The sequence below is a fragment of the Linepithema humile genome, chromosome 1 (assembly GCF_040581485.1).
Source record: "Linepithema humile isolate Giens D197 chromosome 1, Lhum_UNIL_v1.0, whole genome shotgun sequence".
NCBI classification, from domain to species: domain Eukaryota; kingdom Metazoa; phylum Arthropoda; class Insecta; order Hymenoptera; family Formicidae; genus Linepithema; species Linepithema humile.
Window position 1 is genome coordinate 33,412,341 of NC_090128.1, and position 23,641 is coordinate 33,435,981.

General features: G+C 40.2%; 1 protein-coding gene across 8 annotated transcripts in view; it reads right to left on the reverse strand.

Moving 5' to 3' along the window:
- Positions 1-23,641, reverse strand: part of Pgant9 (polypeptide N-acetylgalactosaminyltransferase 9) — a 214,801-nt gene that overhangs the window by 97,689 nt on the left and 93,471 nt on the right. For 6 of the 8 annotated variants that reach the window (XM_067347569.1, XM_067347562.1, XM_067347563.1 and 3 more), the window contains one exon: positions 6,126-6,178. The exons of 1 other annotated variant lie outside the window; for it this stretch is intronic. The gene's annotated coding sequence lies outside the window, so the exon portion shown is untranslated. Of the gene's footprint in view, positions 1-6,125; positions 6,179-14,932; positions 14,952-23,641 lie in introns of those variants that run through there. One more of the 8 variants, XM_067347567.1, reaches the window with a different exon arrangement.

A 23,641-nucleotide genomic window follows, 5' to 3' on the forward strand; every position in this document is an offset into this window, starting at 1 on the left:
GAAATCTAGCTAAAGTCCGAGAAGTCATAGACTATAAATCATACATTTCCATGTACCTGTCGAATGTGTTATAGATTTTATGTAAAATTGCATGTAGCAGTGTGTAAAATATTCTCAAAAATATGACTATTTTATCAAATTTATCATAAACCAAAAGAAGTTTTGATTGACACAAAAAGAATATCTAATTATATCTAACTGTTCGAAGTGTATTCTCAAAATCATTTATTTATTACATCTTACATAATAAAAAATTTTGAAACTTTTGCATATAAAACGGGCACATTTATCAATTTTTAAAACATTTGTCATTTAGATTCACATATCGCATAAGATGTATTCACGAAAAGGCAAATATGTCTGTACAGGGTAAAATGTCGGTTTTCCCGGGAAAATTGGTATTTCACGTCGAGGGTACAATTCACCCTCGAAGCTACTGCCGTTAAGAAGCCGTAGAAATTCTCTATGGTGACATTCCTCCGTTGTTATGCTAAAATTAGGATTCGAAACATAGGGATAGATGGAAAAAGACATAGCGCCTTCACTGAATAAAGAAAAGTAGGTAAGTCGCCCGTGCGCTCTTGAAAAATAAAATTTACTCTAATGAGAAAATTTACGTCTCGTCTTTCATTTCCTTTTCGTTATTTTATTATGTAAAGTATAGCTTCATGTTTTATAGAAATAAATGGAAAAATAAAAATATATATAAAATTAGTTCTTTTACAATTAAAAAGAACTTATCCTATAATATGCATTCATCAAGTTAAAAATTTGTTAGTGTTTCTTGCAATTAAATGTAAAACTTTTATAAATTGTATTGTAAAATTTTTCATTATCTTAAATATGTTTTATCAAATAGATCTCGAAAACAGAGGTGCATTCCAGACAGAAATTTTGAGTCTCAAGTGGAAAAACTCGTTTCGAAGAAAACAGAAAAGAGACAAAGAGAAACCGTGATACCGCCGGCATCACGACGACTCGTTCTCCGTTATCTTCTGCGCACGCACGCGGTGCATACAAGCCGCGAGCCAAACCAAACGTAAAGTTTTGCAATAAGCCCGAGACTCACGTATAGTAGACACGGTCGCGCATATCCGCGCGTTTTTCGACGCGTCTATTTGCCCGAAAAAAATCCGCTTGGAGTAGACGCGCCGCGAGATATAAAATGTACTCTTCGGATTTACGACGATGGAGAGTGAAAATAACAAAAAAAGGAAAAAAAAAAGCGAGATACACTCGCACGAAGATACGTGCGTGCGCGCGCCGGATACGAATGCACGCATGTATATATGGATCAGAGAAAACGGTCGTTTTTGTCGAACGGGGTAAAAAACATTTTCCAGTTCGCGTAGGAGATGCTGGAGGCAGAAACAATTTTCGATTCGACGCATGCGAAAATTCATATCGTCGAAAGCGTGGGAGCGCGAGAGAGGAGTGGAGTGGAAGAGAAAAAGAGGGACAGAGAGAAAGATACACGAGCGAAACGACGAATCGACGTGTTTGCAAATGTTCGACGCGTGGCCGCGACGCTGTGTGTGATGGGAGAGAAAAATTGCCTATTTCAACGTCCCAGCATTTTCCCAGGCGCGCTAGCCTCCCGGTAATCTAGATTGCGGCTTGCATGACGACGAAATATTTCCGGTGCGTGTACGATGACCGGTACCGTGGCTATCTCTCCGTGTTTCCACCGCTCGCAAAAGGAAAACGCTTGAAAGGATGAGACGCAAAGTTGACGCGATGTCTTTTGCGCTCCTTAGCTACTCTTCCTTTTCATACGGTGACTGCTAAGTAAAATTTATGACAAATTTCTGGGCTGCTTGATAATCTGCTACGCGGAATCTGTTTGGAAAAATATTTTGCGAGAAGATACTCATGCGGATTTCGCCGCGTGTGTTTATTCCGCGATCGTGAATTCATAAATTATCGAGTTAATAACGATAGAGAGATATCCTCAAAGAAGGCAAATTATTTTTTATCACTTCATCGATTTTGCACAATTTTATCTTATTTTTATTTTATTTTCCAGTTTTTCATATTGCGGAAAAACTGCAGGGACTTTAGAGACAGACTTTAATTTAAACAAAAATCCTTTTCAGTCTGTGGTCTCTAGATACCTTAATTTATCGCTGGTGGGCCTGGCTGACGTAACGTCGTTACGTGGTAAACGTTCGCCACGAAAATTCGCGATCGACCGGCGGTGGATGCATTTGTTGCAGCGCCCCGACACAACGGCGCTTTTTATCGGCGTGGATCTTCTTCCGTGTCGCACGCACGGAGGAAAGGGGTTACGATTGCAATATAGTTGAACAAGTGGTAGAGAACGGGTCGTTGCTTGGAAAGTCGGTGAAGTATTAGGCGTGCTCATGTCACGCGAAGAATGAACGCTGACTATTTGTACGCCGTTTAAGAGGCTCCTGTATTCTGGGAAGTGTTGTAAAAATAAAGATCGAAATATCGCGATATTCGTAATAGCACTCGCATCGATACATGCTCCTAATAATGTTATTTAATCATTAATATAACCTTGTCGTTAAGCTTTAAATTTCTACTTAATTGTGTAACTTTAATTATATATATGCCATATTTGAAATTTAACCTTCGAGTTCTTATACTTATCGCTCGTAATGTATATGCAATCTCAAGACTTCCAGCTACGCAAGCCGTAAATTCTACGAGATTTCCTTATCTATTTGCATACTTTAATTAATTTTTTAAATATTTATATGTAAGAGTAATTACTTTAACACACACAAAAATCATCTAATATCTATCTGTTAAAGTTGATAGCAATTAAAACACGCACGCTCTTGCGTGCGTAAACTTGATGCTCGTTATCGCGCGAGCGAGGGTTGCGTTTGATACACGTAGTATCTTTAACGACCTATCAGATCTGATAAATAAAATATACGTGCTAAGATGTCAAGAAATCTCGTGTTTCTTATCATAAGCGAACGCGTTGTCGAACACCCGACAGTTACTTCAATCTCGTAAACAAACGACAAAGAAAAGTAATTTTATCGATTTTCCGGGACATTTCACGGAGGAAAAGAAAATAAGAAAATCGCTCGTTATCGAAGGGAGAACGGGAGTCGGTATCGAAGACCCTTTTGCGCGGCGCATTCCGTGCCACGTCGGAAGAAGATGAAGAATTCACGGGAAAACACGTCGGCGTGTGTGCCGAGGAGGCATCGCGACGAGGGGCGCGATTTATTGGATGAAATGCAAATTGAATTGTAGTTAGCGAGAGAGCGCCGAGAAACGACGCGAGTAAATCGTGCCCTCCTTCCCGCACCCTTGCTTCCGATTTCTCTCTCCCAGCTCCGTCCCCCGCGACAGCCACCGCCTCTCGATTCCCCCGTGTTCTTTCTCCGATAATTCGCACATAAATTCACGACAAATTGAAATAAAAACTGGGTCGATCGAAATGCAATTTACCCGAATGCGCGCTGCCCGTGCGCGCGACAGAAAGAATTCGCCAAGATCGTTCACCGGCGAGCCAATCGCGGATGCGATTTTCCTCCGCGCGGCGATCACCGTACCCGTTAATTGCCTGCTTTGCATCTGTTTCTGATTACCGGTGCGATCGTTAACTGTATGGCGTCGAGCCAGCTCTTCTTTCGGTAAAGCGATTTCGCAAGTATTTACATCCGTTCCCGGTTCGACGCTACGCTCACGCGCGTTATTATTTTGCAAACTTGCAATTTCCCAGGAAATTTATCGCTTGCATTTGGCATCGCGCTAGTTTTTAAACGGCGAGTCCAAATGGCACCTTTTCTACATTGATTTAAGAAAATATGAATTATAAATAAACTCCGATTCTTTCGTCACGATTTGCACGCCGAGCAAGGGAGCGTTTAATGATAATATTATTTGTCGCTGAAAAATTTGCAAATGAAAAAAATCGAAACGTCCTAGTAAAAAACTCGGGAAAAAATTACTCTCTGAATCACACGTTTATCACACGCTATGATAGATACACTTCTCTCGTTTACAATCACGAATTCATTCGGGAAAGGTATGCTGTTGCTTTGATGTGGTGTAAATTTACATGAGCTATACGGCTTCATTACTACTGGTCTATCCGAAAGTTACCGATAGAATAGAACACTCCAAAGTTAAATCGCAAAGCTCTTGTGCAAGCAGACAGCAGCGCGCGAATAAACATAAAGTGAGAATAACATTTAACCCGGACAACTCCTTCTTAAAGTGCATGCATTCTACTAAAAAGTGTACGCGTTCTGGAATTAAATGTAACACCTTCCTTGTATGCGAAAAGTTGTCAGTTTCAGCACGCTTGTCGCTTTTTAATTTTTACAATTTCTATATACAGTGTGTACAAATCTGTAAATTTCGGTGACATAATTGTGCAAAATTTTTTACAGATTACTTCGTGAATGCAAATAAAAGAATTGGGACAGTTCTCACAAAACTCAGAAAAAAAATTGCTCCCTCAACGCACAGTTTACAATATTTTAAAGATAAATTATACAATCTCATAAGCAATATAAAATTGCAGTAAAAGTTAATCAAATATTGACATTCCACGCTGCTGAAAACAAATGCACGCAATGTGCGTTTTGTCGTATATCGCGTGCACATTTTGACATCACGATTTTGATTTGTATCTACTGTTTAACAAAAAAAGTGTCATTTATTTGAGATATAAATTTGCTCGCGAGTTAAAGTGGACAATTTTGCGAAGTCAATAAATATATAAAAAAAAGTTGATTCAGTACTGGTCCAAAAACGCGAAATAAATATTGCAACAATTGTTACAATAGTAGTAATTATTCTGAATCAATTAAACCACACCATAGAGATTGGAAAACGTCAGTTGCAGTATGTGGAAGCACATTCAAAAATCAGTTTTAATTATCAACTTTACTTGAAGTTTGATGTAAAATCTACGTAAAATTTAGCATACATTTAATTAAACATGAAATTCAACGTGCAATCATAGTTTTGTTGACCACTCCAGCATAACAAAAAGTACTTCATAATGCAATTATTATTGGAATGTTTACTAATGGAGTGCGCGCCCACTAATTAGGAAACTGTATTTTATTGTTTTATGCAAATACAATAACATGTTCTTGTACACACAAGAAATTTTTCTACAAAATTTCATACAAATCTAAAAAAAAATTATATAAAAAAGAAACAATAAGGATTTTCAATTTCAATGTTTAACCTTGCTAAATTATGATTAAATTATATATTAAAATTTTAAAATCGCAGAAAGTTTCAATAATTAATAAGCGTTAATTATGCTGAAATACTTTATATTCTAGTTGCAATTATATGGTAACTGCAGTAATACGATAATTCTATTAGTTTACCAATATCCGTAATCCATATTTACAGATATTTCTATCTTACGAATATCGATACCAATGTTCCTAACTATAAATAGATTTTATGGTTATTAATTTACATATACATGTATGTATTTATATAATCCAACGTATAAAAGCTTATTTATCCGATAAAACAATTGGAATAAGAGCCTTTATAATTTTAAGGCAACGTAACCGGCATTCATCTTATTCACTTTATTCATCTCATTAAATTTCATAGTAAAATTTACATATAAGATTAGGACGATGAGAGATTGCATATAAAGCGGTTTGTTGTCTCTTTTATTTCTGACAGTGACGTATTGAAATTCTGACACGTAGAGAGCGAGTGGCGAGAGATGAAAAGTATGCACAGGCAAATATTTCGCAAGACAACTAGCCGTAAGCACGACGGTCGGCTAATTTCAATCGCTACGGACCGCGTGTTTGCGTGATGCCGCTGGCATCTTCACGCTCCACATGTCGAAGGCATGCCGCGAGAATTCGCGGACTGAACGGAAACGCACGGGCTCGAGCCTACATTCAGAGATCAATATGTCGCATTCCGTTCTAATAATACCGACGGTGTATTAATCGGCAGTACGTCCAACTGATTACTCATTAAGGCCGCTTGCGGTGGGCGTAATAACGCATCGCGCGAAAACATTAATTGGCATTCCAATGAGCCGTTTGTGGTGGGTTTCTTGCAAATTTCATTTGACTACATATTATTCATAAATAACTAAATAATTTGGTTTGTTAAAAATATGTTTGCAAATTTTTGCTTACCTAGTTACGTTCGATGAGTGCATCTCCGTAGAATATCAAATCGCTCCGATATTCTGCAGACAAATGAAAAAACAAATATATAATCTCACATTATTGCATTAAAAATTGTGCGGTCTAAAACTAGCGATTTATTATAAATGTAACAATTTGAAATTATTCTTATTCGTATTACTTTTTCAATGCGTAACATTTGGCATTCAATTGTAAAATCATGCACTGAGAAAAATGGTTTTATTATATTAACAAAATTCTTCTGGTTGACTGTATTTTAGTCGAACGAAACAGAATTTCTGGTTATCGTCACAAAATTTTACACCTTATATCAACACCGTTTGGTTAACTTTACTATAAGGATTTGAATAAGTATTTTCTTGTTGGATCTACAAAACTTCTTGTTATATTTACATAAATCGCAGCGCTCTGCAACAGTTTCGTCATTACTCACTAAACGGTTGATCAACTGTTCGCCGCATTCATTTGTTACACTGCTACTGCGCCTCGCTACTCGCGGCGTGTATCGCGCGCATTAGATCTTTCGCGAAGCAATGGCGTTAAGCAGTCGGAACAGTCTCAACTGAGCTCGCTAAAGTTTTACGTCGCGTCGTGGAATCCATTACGGAATATTAGTTAGGCCGATGGCAGAGAACGAGAAGTAAGCACTTATGTCTGTCGTAGACGTCTGTCGTGGACGTATGGTAAGGCAGAGAAAAACGTAAGTCGTGAAAGGTTATTGGATATGTGTGGAAACGACTACGACATACATAAGTTTTTACGTCTCGGTAAACCAAAATATATTGTTAGTATTTTACAAAAACCACACCTATCCGAACTTGTTTTTTAACTACAAAGTTGTGTTAACCTAACGAAACGATATAGTAAAGTTAACAAGAAATTCTGGTAGAGTTTTGTAAATCTAACAACACAATGTGGTAAGGTTTACAAGAAATTCTGGTAGAGTTTTGTAAATCTAACAACACGATGTAGTAAGGTTTACAAGAAATTCTGATAGATTTAAACAGGATAAAATTTAACAGAATCTTTTGGTAATTCCAACAACAAATTTGTTTCGTCCATTTTTGAACAAACGTACTAGTAGAATCAACCAGAATTTCTTATAATACAACAAAACTTTTTTTCCAGTGTGGTTGTTTTAAATCTTTATAGCATATTAAAAACTACTCGGATGATTTATTTTGCATTTAACACAGTCATCAGTGCAGCGACGGTACAAATGCATTCAGATATCGTTTGATCCCTCCAAACAAAACCCGACACTTTAACATTTAAATTCTGCAATAAATTCCAATACGTCAGAATCAAAAGCACAATAAATGACGATGCCAGGTGGCGCACCGTAATAAAGAGTGCATATCTTTGTTGCGCCAAAAGGAATCGAGAACCAGAAATCCCGGGAGAATCTGATTCTATTAGGAGGCAAGCTGCGACATTCCAATTAGCAAATTCTTGCCAACCAATTCGAATTAACAAATTCCTGCATACATTCTGGCGCCAAGTGCCGATGCGACTGAGCTACTAGCGATATATTTTAATTAAGCATATCTGTGCTTTTTTTTCCTGTAAAATACCTAATATTATACTCGTATTTTCAATCATTTCAACATTAAGAGGATGCTGGAGTGCCTGACGAACTCCGACGCGAAAGCGCCATCATTTCGATGGAACTAAAAATAAGAGTGATATTATCGGCATAAATCATAATCTAAGTATGAATGTATTGTGTATGCGTATGTGTGGTGCGTGTATATATTCGCATATTATTGTATAGTGCCCTCTGATATTATCCTGGAACTAATCTTCTGTTATTTTTTCATCTGTTATACCGATATTGGACGCACACGTATGTAAAAATAGTCGGACAAGAATATTTTTTACATTAGACTTTTCAGCCCAATTTTAATAGTTCCGTAACATTCTATTCTGCAGTCCGCAATTCGGGCTGCTCTTATTCAGCGTCTTAAAACTGTTAAACTTTTATAAAAAACGAAAATAGATAGCTCTATACAATATGTTATCCTAAGAGCAGAATAGAAATTAATGAATAGAAACAAATTTTGTTATTAATTCTTTTTTTTCCAAATAAAGTCGAGCAGCCCGAATTCCGTTTTTGTGTACACTTTACTCCTGCAAAAGGATTTACAATTCTATGCAACCAATAAAAAGATATTCTTGTTCGAAAAAATATAATGTCCGGCCGGTAACTCCAGCATCCCCTTAATATAAGCAAGTTAATAATATTATTTTTCAAATTATTAATGAGATTATGAATAAAATTTTATCGTATTTTTGCGATAATAGATATAATAAGTGTAACGGATTATTACATAAATAAAAACCAGGTATAAATGTAAAAAGTCCATCAAAGTTTGAAGATAAGTGATAACCGCTTAGTATAGGTGCATAATAAATTATTCAGAGCTTAAAATGCAACGGGTTAACTGTGACAGCGGTAAACTAGGAATATTAATCATCCGAACTTAATATTTTATGAAGTAGGGTATGTCGGTTGCGTTCCTATTTGAATATGCTGCTGTAATAAATTCTAGATCCGCCATATGCAAATCGACCGCCGGAAGCTGCCGATTAATCGATGATGCGACTCTAATAATTCCTTCAACATAAATTTCGATCTATCCACGAATTGTATCATGTAAACTATTTCGAATACCATTAAGTTTTCTACGCGTGCGAAATCAGTGTGCAACAAAACCGATCTGTTTTAGCGAAGGCGCCCTAACTACGCATTTAATCGTTTATACATATTTCTGTCGAAACCATCGTAGATTTTTATTCTCGATTACTCTCGAAAACCGCCGGCCTCGATAAAATTTCATGGAAACGAGCTCCGGTCGAAAACGAACGTGCGCTGTATAAAGTTAAAAGAGTTTCGTATGCATGCCTGATGGCTCGTCGAAATGGGACGTTCGATGTAATACAATCGTCGTGTTTGCGTTCAGAGTTCCATGCCCGATTCCCGTATACCCTTCCGCCGCCCGTTCACCCGTGTTCTCTTCATCGCTTCCTCCCCCTTCGCCTCACCCGTCCTTCAGCATCCACACGACTGCGAGAATGGATCGTGAGATTGAGAGCGAAACTTTTTAACTACTTCTAACGTACGTCGCTTTTGGCGAGCAATAGAGTGGGAACGAAACGCAAGAAGGAGAGGCGGGAGAGACGGAGGAGGAGGAGGAGGAGGAGGAGGAAGAGAAAGAGGAGAAGAAAAAGAAGCGGAGGCAAGAAAGATCGACCTAACCTCATGACCCTCATCCTGGAGCGAAGGGTAATAGCATCTCTTCTGACGAGGCATAAGGATGAGAAACACGACGGTCAAAACGCCTTCTGATCGTATACCGTTCTCTCTCCATGGGAGCGACCAATCCCACGACTTATAGGACCTGGCGTTCTAAAAAAGAACTTAATGGTCATCGACCAGAGGCCGATTTCATGGACGTGAGAGCGGAATAGAGATGTCGATTCCATCGATTTTTATCGACGTCGAGGAACGCTCGAATCATAACAATCACGCCGCGCATCTGAATCTATCGAGTTTATTCCAGCCCCGAGAGGAATATTTAAAAACCTGAGTATCTTTAATGGTCGCGATTCCAAATAATAAATGAAAAAAAAATAGAAATAATATTGTTCTGTTGTAAATCCCAAATGAGAAGTGAAAATCACAGTGTATTCCAGCCGGAATAAACATCGTTGCACCGATAATATTGGACCGTATTATAGATGCGCGTGTGTGTATGTGTGTTACATTAATGTGCATGTTAAATTAATTTTGATACACAGTGCAACATATAATATCGATCGCGGGACGTGTGCAGAATTGTCAGCATACTAATGTAGACGTATTATCAATGAACTAGCTGGTCGTCGGCGTGCGTGTGTATGACAATCCATCTATTTCAATCAATGAGGACGTACATGCGAAGTAACAGATCGTGTGTTGCGTATGCTCGAAATTTTTCTAGGGTCAACTAACGTCAGTTTGTTCGGACAGATGACATCTTCGTTATCAACGCCATTGTAACACACGCATTTTCCGTGCCAGTCTCTCTCTCTCTCTCTCTCTCTCTCTCTCTCTCCCCCTCTCTCTCCCTCTCTCTCTCTCTCTCTCTCTCTCTCTCTCTCTCTCTCTCTCTCCCCCTCTCTCTCCCTCTCTCTCTCTCTCTCTCTCTCTCTCTCTCTCTCTCTCTCTCTCTCTCACGAGCGATGCGCACCGACGGACAGCGCGCACGCAAGCGGAAGACTGTCAATTCAGTCAATACCGGCCATGCGGCGACGACATGCATTACTTAATCTAGCGACATGTCCCCGCGCGAGGGTCCCCATCTAGAACGCTTGATGATGCAGCCAAATTCGCGGGTGCATGGTAAACAGTTTTTTTATAACATTTTAGTTACGTCAATCATACAAATGACAGAATATTCGAAACTTCAACGAAAATCCAAAAAATCTCATATCATCCAATTTGAAAAATGTATTTGTAGAACAAGTATGATGCTGAAGCATAATAATTAGGCATAATAAAGTATGTTTCTATTTTGATATGCCATCATTGATTCATGTAAATTTGCATAGCGTGATTCAGATATATTCAACGGAATTATGTGTAATATTCGCATTGAAACTTTTTACAACATTCTATACGACTTTTTGTCTCATTTTTCTCTTTCTTTATGTTTTCTTTTTTTTTTTAATAAAAAATATTCTTGGATCTCGAAAAGAATTGTTCTGGTCGAGTAGAAAGTTGAGACTTTATTATCTCTTATAAGCGCAGCCACCACCGAGGTCTCGTAGCGCGTTCGTGAGCACGAAGGGTCAGTAGCCTCGGGCGTGTTTGCAACGAGCGACTCCGTGGCCTCGCAAACTGGTTTAGCAAAAGTCAAGATCTAGATCGCGACCTTCTTGCAGCCGTTCACGACTTTGCGCGAGCTCGCGACGGCGTCTTAATACGAGAACCGCGTAACGAAGCATTATAATAGTATTACGGAGTAGAACAACTGTTTCCTGTGTCAACAAACGCCATTCAATATAAATGAATATGTTGAAAGCCGTGCAAACAGCGAGCGGTAATACAGATAATTGCATTTGATTTTGCGCTTCAAATATATTGAAATAAAATATATATAAATGATTAAAATAACTGTTGAACGTAAACAGTATTTTTTTCTCAGTGAGCAGGACAGATGCTAATAGATAGCAATTAAAGATAATTTATATTCAATAGAGAAGATTAAGCCAAATCAAATTGCAATCGTATCAATTTTGTTAAATTACTCTGTTATTTTTCATCCTGCATAGCTATTCACCGTCGATTAATTGTGATACTAAATGACGCTTAACGGATTCGAAAGATATACCAGAACTATGTTTCTACCTTTTAGATTTATTGTTTGATTAATATAATTGCTGCGAAAATAGTCACGAAAACAACTAATTAGCAATATATTTCTGCCGTACGGCGCAATAGTTTTTATTATCAATAAACATCATACATTTTTTTTCTTTCATAAATAAGTATCTTTATAAAATGTGAACAAACTCACGCAGACAAAAAAAAGTCAACTCGTTAACAAGATGTCTCCGAACGATTCACAAGTTAATCGTCAACCATAAATTACAACTGGGATTAATCACACTCAAGTGTATCTCATAAATGATACGTATTTTATCACGACGAACAAGTCGCGTGTCGTACTTGGAGTAGTGATAACACATTATGTTTATTAGTCGCGCCACGTTAACGACATTTACGACATCCACGCGTCACTTCCGTCGTAAAATACGACCGCGAAGTGACATCGCGTTCGACAAACCGTTCTAATTACTCTCCGCGCATTAATAGCGACGCTTTAATGTCAACGGCTCGCCGCACGCGTGACAAACAATACGTCAAGTTCTTGCGGCAGGTTAGTTCGGAATCCCTCCCTCCCCCCCTCCCAGCCTCAATGTCATATGTCCTTCACGCATTGTGATGGCTGCAAAATATTCGCATCGTTATACGCGCGTGTCTGGCGCTTTTGACGAACATCCGCGCAGATTAGCAATACGGTCGTATATATGAAGTCACGCTGTACGCGACTTCCGTGATGCTTTTTTTTTTTATAACGATATAAACACAATTGACGGTTAAATAACGACCAACGTGTCGGATCGAATCCTTTTAATTGTTCTGTGACCATTCATAGCGGACGTTGCACGCTTTATGGAAGTCGCGTGTAATCACACAGTCGCGGAGAGCACACACAATGACGATAAAATATTTTAAAAAGCACAATTACAGGATGCATGATAAAACGCGATGATAAAACGACAAGAGCATGCTTCGTATAGGAATATGTGTGCGAGCGCAGTTTTCGATCTCAACAGTCCGCTTTATTCGCGACGGGAGTAACGCGACGTCTCCATTCGCGTCGCGGGCTAATTCTTCTGATCTCCTCGTCGGCGAGATTGCGGTCGCGCTTGTCGACTCGCCGTCCTATCGTCGTGCAACAACACGCGTTCGCCCACGCGATCCCTTCATTTCCGCCTCGCTGATGAGATGGCCGAGCAGCGGCGGTAGCGACGACGACGACGGCGGCGGCAGCGCGAGAGAGAAATCCTCGGCAGTTATAACGCACCGTGATGTTTCACGGATATCACCACCACGCGCAGGATAAAGGAAACGAGGGAGACGGAGGGACTCGGGAGTGAAAGTACAAGAAGGCGCCGCTTGTGCACACCGCCTCCAGCCGAGATCGCGCAGTTAAGAAGTTTTTCCTCGGAGCTTTTTCTACGATTCCGCAGGATGGGCTGGCGGTGGTTTAACACCCCGCCTTCCGGTAATCCTACTTAGGAACTCGGATAATGCCGCGGCTATGAATAACGGTGGGATTACGCGGCAAAAGTCGGGCGAAATGTCTTCTTTCGCGCGGTGCCGAGAAGCCGCCGCCGCCGCCGCAAGCTGGAACTTTTGAATCTTCGTATCGTACCGGTTGTTTGACTTTCCACCGCTATCAGGCCGCGTCGAGTTAAAGCGGTAGACCGATTTGCACATAATCGGCAATCGTCATTTATGCTGCGTCGCTAATTTTAACACTTTCGCGGCCGCTCGCGTTATTTTTATGCTTATATTTTGGTATAAGTCGGCAGATCCGACATTTCATATTACACGACCTAATACTTATCGTTCGATGAACATTTAACGCGTAAGAATTGTGTAGTCGCATCATGCTAGTCACTGCGCATACATTGTTTACATCAGTTCAATAGAGCGGCTCCAAGCGTTGAGCAGAGCTGAATATATAACGGTCGCGAAAGAGTTAATTATGTTCATATTAATCAATTTAAAAAATAAAGTTTTTTTTTGCACCGATATACATATCTTTTAAATTTATTAACATCTATAATTTCAAATCTAAAAAAAATTAATTCTATCGACATTAATAAATTTATTTTTATACGAAATTACTTCTTTATATGGAGATATTATTTGCACACAAAAATTGAAAATAGGACGAAAGCGAATATAATTTAGCACCGATAAATCACTCATCGTGAAGTTTCAAGCTTGAGAGAATAAAATCATTATTGACCATTTGTTAACAATTGAGGTGTTTTCATTACGAGTATCAATGCGCTATGCATCCCGAATTATGTGTACATTTGCGTGATTTGTATTAATGATGAAAAAAATCTGATTTAAGACAATTTTAGAAAAATTTAATGACTTTATTTTTAACACAAAAAGAACTAGACAAATATCATCTCATAATAGAACAATAAATCGCAGACACATAATATGATTAAATGCGCTATTTTGAGCTGATTTCAACCGATACTTGATAATTATATTCGTCCGAAACAAGATCTTATTGATTCCGATGTGTCACGGGATTATAACATTATTTTTACGAAAATAAAACATTATTTTTTCATTACAATTTTTCTTGTCTTCGCTATAGTTACATATTTTATAAATAATTTTATTTCTTTTTTCTATATAGAAAATGTATATATTGCATCCAAATAATATTATATGCAATTAATAATAGAATCAACAACAGTTGTTATGTCAATTACAAGAAATAAACGATATTTTGTAATTTATATGCCATTAATATGCAATTTATCATGGCTGTAATTTTCCTCTTTGTACAAGCACGATTGACAATAAAATATGAGATAACTAGAATTCCTGAAAAACCACTAAAAGTCGATAATCATTGCATACTTGATCCAATAATTAACATTCTATCGCGTGTTGCAAATCAGTTGAATGCATTAAAAAAATCGAATATTTAATATATTATAAATTAAAATGTTCAAAATACATTGAAATTAAAAAAAAAGAAATTTAAAAAAAGATAAAAACAATTGGTTCTTTTTATAGGAAAGAAGAGTCAGACAATTAAATAAAAATGATGATACCAATTTAGATTCAGATACATTTAAATATAATGCATTACAATTAAACTTGATCTTACACAAAATTTACTGCTTTGATTAACCTTTAATTTGCATAATTTTCAACGTACCGATTAACCTTATATTGTAAAAATATCTCCATTATAAAAATAGCTTATTACCTATTCAGCCATAAAACAACTTTCAAAAAAACATCTCTTCCAAAAAAGATTAGTTTAGAAAAAATCTATAACCTTTGTATCTTTTATAAATAGAATTATAGAAATACTTTCTAATCTTCTCTGTAAATATTACTTATTTACCGAATTTCGGCAAGCAATATGAATTGAGTTCTACGACAGACGCCGTTTATTTTCATCGTGAAAAGAACGTACGTGTACAAGATAAAAATATATCTCCGTCGATCAACCTCGCCTCGTAGATAACATTTAGCGAACTTGGCCTCGGTTTCTCTCGCTTACCGGACGACCTTGTACCACAGACGTCGAAAAACGCACACTCACATCGATGCGAAATCCGGGACTTTCACAACGGCGTAGGCGCCGCGGCATACGTTCGCGGCCGTGCGTGCTGCGAGTCGACTGCGCCTAACGTTCCGTCCATCGCGTTATCGCGTGGCGAATGCATCACCGGCATTATCATTGCCGTCCCACGCTCACTAAAAGCAGTTGCTTTCTCTTTCGGCGATAAAGCGAACCCGCGCATCCGCGATTAGACTGCAGTTCAGGATCGACCGTTGGCGTTGGCTCGCGCCAAGTCGACTCGACTGACACTGATTCGAAGACATCCTTCTTCGTTCCTTCGCGCTGACTAATGGGGCGCGATAATTGCTTCCACGGCGTAACTAGACAAGCCGAGTATTCAACGAGTCAATGAGCTAGCAACGATTCCGGCCGGCCGAGCCTAAGGGCTCTGAGGGCGCTTTTTTATCACCGGCGAGTCAGCGCGTTTGAAGACGCCTCGCGCGGGTAAGATGCCATTCTTCACGTTTAAGAGGATTAGCGGAGTCTGCTTATGACTGCTAAGACCGCCTCACCTCTGGGGCGTGCAATCACGCCGAATTAATTACGAACTCCAGACGAGCGAAGCATAAAAATGGATTATTTCTGTGATAAATGCCCGAAATACGGATCTCTGCAGTTAACGTTTGCGCGTTATAGCCGCTTGAAGATTAACACATCGATTTATCATTACATTAAATTTTAGATGAAATCAACAAAATGCGCGGGAAAATGTCACCGCAACGCTTAAAGCCTTCAGCATTCGGAAGTGTAATATCCTCTCTTAAATTTTCCTCACGCTTTATAGAGCATTCACTCTAAGGTCTCCCAGACACTTTACGATCTTCCCTTCTAGCTTCATGGACATGCTAACGAATCGAACAGTCATTAAGCGACACTGGCATCCGGTAACGCCGACGAGGACACTTAAAAAGTAATTTGCCGAGCAAATCGTGAGAGGAAAGCGGAACGTCGCCTCGGCCGCCTAAAAGCCGCCGTCCGCAACGTCAAGCGTTAATTGGAAACGCAGATAACCGAAGAGTGCGGAAAGAACCAGTATCAGAAGCTTCGATAGGAAAGGAGAAAGAGAAAAAAAGAGAGTGATTTTTATTCTCGCGCAAATGAGAATTTGAATCGTGAACGTTCAGCGAACGCGAACTGCGGCATTATTTCGCAGAATATTGGTGACGGATTTGAAATATAGATGTTTCCCTAAATACATCAGTCATTAGCAGAATCTATTGGTACATGTCTCTGTGTCTATAGAGAGAACAGTGATTTTATAATCAAAGACATTATTTCGAGTCCCACACGCGACAACCCAGAATAATCGTCGTGTTGCCTTTCCAAATGTTTGCCTTTCGTGCATAGAAGAGAGAGATTGAACCTGCTTCGGGTTAACAGCTGGATTAATTTTGTCGTGGACAGTCGAGCACCATCGCAAGTATATATATATATAGCTGACGAACGTGACGAGTCTATTTTCATTGTTAATAATACAATAGTCAACTCATGCGGCAACAGCGTCGTCATGCTTAAAAGATGCGGAGAAACGGGCCGTTCCGCACACGCGACGATCTAAAGATACCGCGCGCTCAGTTTCTTTTCGCGAAATCTCTTTTCATCCCTCGTCGCCTGCTTTATCTACACGGCACAAAGGGGTAGGTTAGGCGTGCAAACGCGGCCTAACGACATACATGATATCGTGCGCATCTCCACACGCATACGCGCGAGACAACGGCAACAACGATGCACCTGAATACACCTGCATGTGAATTTGGATACGCGGCCGTCTAGACGATGCAGCTCCATTGTGTCTCAGGACATTCGTGTATCCACTGCAATTCATGGAAATGAGATAACACAGGCGTCATCAAAGCACCAATGCTCGAAATAATTTAACCGCCTCGCGGAACAAGAAAACGAAAGAGAACGAGGAAAAAAAACAAGCTGCTACTTGGCGCACGAACACTTTGTCAATAGCGACACATAAACGATAGTGTGTGTAATTGATGACGCGATATTAAGTTGAAACCACGGAGAAGAATCGAGAGCAGTTAGCGCCGCTTACCCTTAAAAAGTTCTCCTCGCGACATGAGCGTACAGATCCAATCTCGTTGATTAAATTGATATTTTGATGTTGTGCGCAAACTAAAAGATTGTGCGGAAATCACGTTGACAGTGCGCTTGCCTCGCGAACTATTACCACCGCTGTTTGCGACCGTTGTGTATTTTTCCTTGATGAATTTCTCCAATCCGCAGCATGCGGCAATTCAAAGCGATATGTTAATTGCATTTCGGTGGGCAAGTACACGAGCGCCAAATATTGTGCTTGGTGCTTTGTTGCTTGGCAAATTCTCTCGCTTGTTGCGCGTATAAATTAATTAAGGAAATAGCGCTGTATGCCGCGCGAGTAAGGAGCTTGGGAAATAATTCATTAAAGACTTAGGAAGTAAAATTTGCGACAAAATACGTCATTAATTAAGCGGAGTGCGTAATTACTGGTATTCGTTATCCAATCTTGTAAACCGAGCCGAGTTTCGTGTAAATATTCCCTTTGGCTGACCGCGGAGAGCAACAATAAACGAGCGTGCACGGAGGGGGAGGGGAAAAACGGAATACTAAATAACAAGATAAATGTCACCGAACCACGTAAGCTGGCTATTATGCGGCTAAGTAATTCAACCAACTTAAGGTACGAATAAACTGAGGAAACCCAGTCCTCTGTTCACCAAGTATCTCGCGACACGATATACCGTGTCATACATTAAGTGCAGGACGCTAACTATGACAACAATAAATTATACAATAAATAATAGCACATATGCGCGAGTACAAGTGCTCAAATTTATTGCGCCGGGATGCCTTCCTGGTTGTAAACAGCGCGGTACGTACGAGACAACGTAATATAACTAATTAACGTCAAGAAAAATAGACATATACAAATATACAATTGCATCGCTGCGTTCTACGTTGCAGCGTTTTGTTTTTCAGTTTTCAAACAGCGACTAGATTGAATAAAATAATATTGCAGAAAAAAAAAAAGTGAAAAAAGATTCTGCAATACTATCGCGCACCACGTCTATGAGTTCATCGGAACTCTTTGATGAATCACCGGTGGACTCGATAATTACGGAAGAATTCCTTCATCAAGAGTGAAACCGTTTGCGGCCGCCGTGAGAGCCGGCGGCTCGTTACCGAGTTTTCGATCTCGCGGGACGATCGACTTCCGTTCACGATTCACCGGCTCGCGTTCTCTCCGCATCTCAGGATAATTTCTCACGAGCATCCGCGATGGGCCGCGAAAGTTTCCGCAGTGCGACAAACACGGATGACACCATCGCCGCCGTATCGATATGCTCGCGCGCGCGTAGTCGTAAGTGGCGCTGGTCAACGCGCGGGCCGGCCCGCGCGTTGACACAATGCACCGTCGTCACCAAAGGAGACAAAGGCCGAGGTCGGCGAAACGGAAGGACGTGACGGTACTAAACTTCGAATGCATTCCGCTTCGAACAATGAGTAATTGTGGGCCGAGATAAAGAAGGATGACGGCGGGCGGGAATACGAGTGTCGTCGTTGCTAACAACTCGCGATAATATCCGAAATGACGGCGAAATCTCCTCCGCCGCGACGGGTTTTCTTCGGAAGCGCTACGATTCCGAGTCAAAGCGGAGAGTTAGCATAAATCGATAATGAACGCGAATAATCGTATTTTCCTTCTATTCTGACTTCCAGCGCGCGAAATCCCCTTTTCCCTGAAAATATCGCGCGTTCGGAAATCCGCTAAGAAAATCCATCCATTAAGATCTCGCGAGCAATCTTCAACACAAACGTTCCGTGACTCAGCGTCTCGTAACCTCGCTTCCAGGCTATTACAGGTTTCGCTGAAGGAAACAGTAGTAATAATCCGCGCTCGGACGGACAATGGCACCATGGGAAATGCAGCTGCATCGGCTTGCGAGACAATAACTTCCCGCGAAACAGAAGTGCATCTCCTCTATCATCGGCAGCAAAAAAAACCTCCTTTCCTTAAGGAATTGTCGCAGAAAATTCGACATAATACAAAAACTGCAAGGATTCTCGTGCGCTCTGAGTACTTCTCTGAAATCTTCGCGATATCGGAAAACGGCGGCGACTGTTTCTTTGTATATTGCTCAACTCCTTATTAAACTTCGGACTTTTGCCTCCTTTATCGAAAAAGCAATATTGTAGAGAAAGAATAAAAATTAGAAAATCGTTAAGAAAATGATCACTTAAGAGGAAAACAGCTAAATGCAATGCAATTAACATGAATTATTCAACGAGAATAACCCTGTTAATACAAAAATTTATGCTAATTCGCTATTGGTCTATGAATAAATTTGGCCCTTGATTTGTAAATCAACAATAAAACATACCATTTTACGTAAAAAGGAAAAAAAACGAAGAGGGAGAAAAGAGAGAGAGAAGGAGAAGACGAAGAGAAGAGAAATATCAGGGATTATACGCGAACAAAAATTCAAACGTTTCCCTGTCAGCAGTGCAAATCCTTCCGAGCTTCTTTGAATAACAGATAATATCGTCAGGAAAAAGATAAAACAGAGAGAACAGAAACGCAATGGCGCATATGTCGCGACAACACGTGGAAATGCTCGAAACGGCGATATATATCAGCGGTACGGTGCATAAATAAATGAAATTAAATTTTCGCAGTAGCTTTAACACGTTTCACATTTACAATCTTATTAAAAGTGACACGAGTTTCCTAACAAGTCCATCACTGATTCTCGCGTTTTACTACTATTGTTAAAAATAATGAAAATTCTGATATTGATACTGTCTCGTTGAAAATATACTCTGCTTTAATTTTCCTTCCCGTTTCATTTATCTGGTTTTCATTTAATCCTCATCCGGGCGTAACGTGTGCCCGTTGGACATACCGATCTATATTCTATCAATATTCTAAAACAATGTGTATATTTTTTTAAACTTCTCTACATTTTTCTACTATTAAACGTACCACTATATTACTACCAAAAATATTTGAAATATAATACAGAGTTTCAAATTCTCCGGAATATGCGGAGTACAATGTAATAATAGCTTGTCCGGACGAGGATTAAATATTACATGTCGTCTTATGTACGCCTTAATTAATTCATGTCTAACCTCATGAGATTATCATTCTGCGGCGTCTAATGACAGAAAATGACATTATCAAAATCAATAAGTTGATTCTATCATATTCTCGTATACCTGTTGATAGCAGCTCCGACATAAGCTAAAGACGAGGTCGTAAATCATCTGTGACAGTATCAGGAAGACGAGAGAGAGAGAGAGAGAGAGAGAGAGAGAAAGAGAGAGAGAGAAGAGAGAAAAAGAAAAAGAGGGAGAGCCCAAGGTGAAGTAGTTATAGTCGTCTAAGCAGAACGTCAACGCCGGCAGAAAGAACGGTAATGTCGTCGCCGTCGTCCGCATCGTTTTCGTCGTGGAAACGAGGATAAAATCCCGCCGCTGATGGCTTAATAGCCTCGAACGTTTTGTAACGGTAACCTCCGCAACTTCGCGATCTTCCGCACGTACGTACCTACTGGCAAACAGTGGAGAGGTATGTTTTTGCGCGGCGAGCGCAGGAGGGGGGAGGACAGTGCACGCCAGGCCTTCGAGACGACAAAGATCGTTCGCGTTTCATCGTGCTACGGGTACACACGTACAATACGTACGTGCGCGCGCGCGCGCGCGCGCAATGTGTACAGAGAAAATATTTTCCCGCCCGGACAGTTGTGCTCGACAACAACAGGGCACAATCGGAAAAGTCGAGGCGTTATATTTGACGCGTTTTGCTGCAATTGTCAACTGCCGACGGTTTATGGGACGCTTAGCGAATGGGACACGCGAGTGTTCGCATAGATCGGACAATGCTGGTAATCCAACGACAAATATCAACAATGCAACAGCGATTAGAATATTATGTTTGCTATTAACGTGAAAATTAAAGAGGGGGCGGGGAGGGGATATTAATGAAACCCGCTCTGTAATGCGTGTGCGCGCGCATTAAAATCAGCACAATAATATTACGTCAGAGATGATTTATTAATCGTCGAAATTTCCGTTTTATGAAACGTTCACAGTAAAGAAAATCTCATAAATTTTGTGACGCGTGTGTTGAGTATTATTATTAAATATAATCAGTTGCAAAGTCGTGGAAACGTATCGTCCGGAAAAACGGTTTCGTTTTATTTTTCACGCCTGTATTTTTCACTCGAGAAATCAATTTAGCTATAACAACCTCGTTTGTTTTCTTGCTGCACACACGTGTGCATCGGTTTCTCGTTAAAATAAATCGAACCAGCTGAAAAACTATGCACAGCTTTTTCCCTCGGAGAAAAGAGGGAAAGAGATGAGGGAGTAGAGGGTGGGGGAGGAAAAAGAGAGAAAGAGAGCGTGCATTCCCGTGTTGTCCGAGAGTAAAGGATGCCTCCGGATCCTGCAGGCTACAAAGGAGCCTGGCCGGACGTTGAGTAAACGCCACGGGTCAAAACTAATGAATGAAACGTCCTCGCCGTGCCTTTCTCGCGCGACAGTGTAAATTCGACATTGTGCTCCTTGAGAATGCCGCCTCGACGAAACTCTTTCCCGGCGAGCTCTATTTCCGCTCTATCTTTCGCGCCGCTGTAAGGCCTACATCCGATCCGATTGCCTTTCTCTCACGCGCTCCGTTTTATCGCTTTCCTTCCACTCGGCACTTTTTTTTGTCCTTTTCTCTCTCTCTCTCTCTCTCTCTCTCTCTCTCTCTCGTTTTCTCTCCTCCTTCGATGTTCTATCGAAGCGGCTTGATCGCCGGTCGCATACCGGAAAGGCCGCTTTTGTACGCGCGTTACCGGTAACACGCCGCTAACTCCATCGATTAAGGTAAGCGGGGTTGTGACAGGTATGTCGTTTTTCATGGCGCGCCCTTATGCCAAGGACATGATCCTTTCTGGGCTGCCGTTGCCGGAGCACGATGGGCGCGATCAATGGCCACGATTATGCGGCTGACGGTCCATGCAGCAAGAGTGTTCATTAGAGGGTCCTCTCGTCGAGGCAAAATAAACAGACGGTGTGGTGAGTTACTACACAAGCGTAAAATATTCTCATCCTCAAAAGGTCTCTCGTTAATCATTGAGAACAATGATATTTGACTTTTTTCGCGACGGGCGAATATAAATGTGCCACTTACTTTTCCGTCCACATTTTTATCCCATTCAGAATTTGACGAATTAACACATGCTCCACGTTACTGTTTCTCCGAAATTGGAAAAAAAAAAAAAAAAAAAAGAGAGGCCGATAAAAATACTTGCTCACTTAGCATAGATCTTAATTTCACAATATAGTCCGCGAGCGAGAAAAACATGCAATTTCCTCACAAAAGAGTTAAAGACTTCGAAACTTTTCTGATTTAAAACTTTTTGCATCTCGGGAGGGACCTCAAAATCGAGTTATATCTGAGGATCTTTGAGCATTTTAATTCACCGCTGTAAACAGACCCGGATTTTAATGAAACCGGAGTGAAGTGCCTTTTTTCGGATTACAGCGGGATTACAGCAAGTCAATTTCCGTAAGTGGATTACGAGAGAATGGAAGTTCGTAGAGACTGTGTAACATGGAACGGTTCACCTTACGCACTCTCGAGCGAACCGACCCGTGGGCTCGAGTGGAGAGCATTTACAAGCTCGTAAAACCGTCGCGGAGTTGCACGCCTGGACCTGGGTGGAGGTGCGAGAATTTTCGCCAAACAACGTCTGCTTTTACGCGATTTCGCTCAACTCTCTTTCTCTCTCTCTCTCTCTTTCTCACGCTGGCACAAGTTGCCCCTTTTTCCCTTAAACGCAATGAGAACTCGCACCCTCCACGCAATCGACGCGACACGAACGATGCAGTCTACAACCAGTCCTGCCACTTTGTCAAGCGAAATTAACCTCCTGCCAAGCGCGCTTGAAAAAAGGGACGGCAACCAAGTCTGAATGCTTAGGTTGGAAAAAAGCTTGAATAATCTTAACCGCGGTCATTACAAACACTTACACGAAAGCTGCACAATAACGTACCGAGACTTCGGTTAGTTAGAAAAGAGAATAATGAGCAAAACTGCTCATTATTCTCTTAAAAAGTGCCAAGACAGTTCTACAACTTGTAAAATATCGCGAGATTTTCCAACTTTTCAAGCGTTGTAATTTTTGAAATTAGCAAGAATTAAAAAAAGTTTGAAAAAATATGGTCTAATTCATTAAAAGCTATTGGAATTAATTTATTTAATTATTAATGTCCATCCATCGCGCAAAATCAAATTTATCGGATTATACTCGTAAATATTTTATACCTTATTTATTTTATTTTACTACGAGCTATTAAATAATTCATGTAATAAAAAGCATTTGAATTATATTTTTGTTTTATGTATTATCTTTCGCGAAAATGTATTTCAAATAACGATGCAAATATCATATCTAAAGCGATGCGAATCTCATATTTCTTCTCTTCATCGGATGGAATTAAGTCGACATCGCGCCGTTATAAATCACGAGCTCGAAACAGTACGCGTTTCACGATAACGAGTTGAAAGATGTA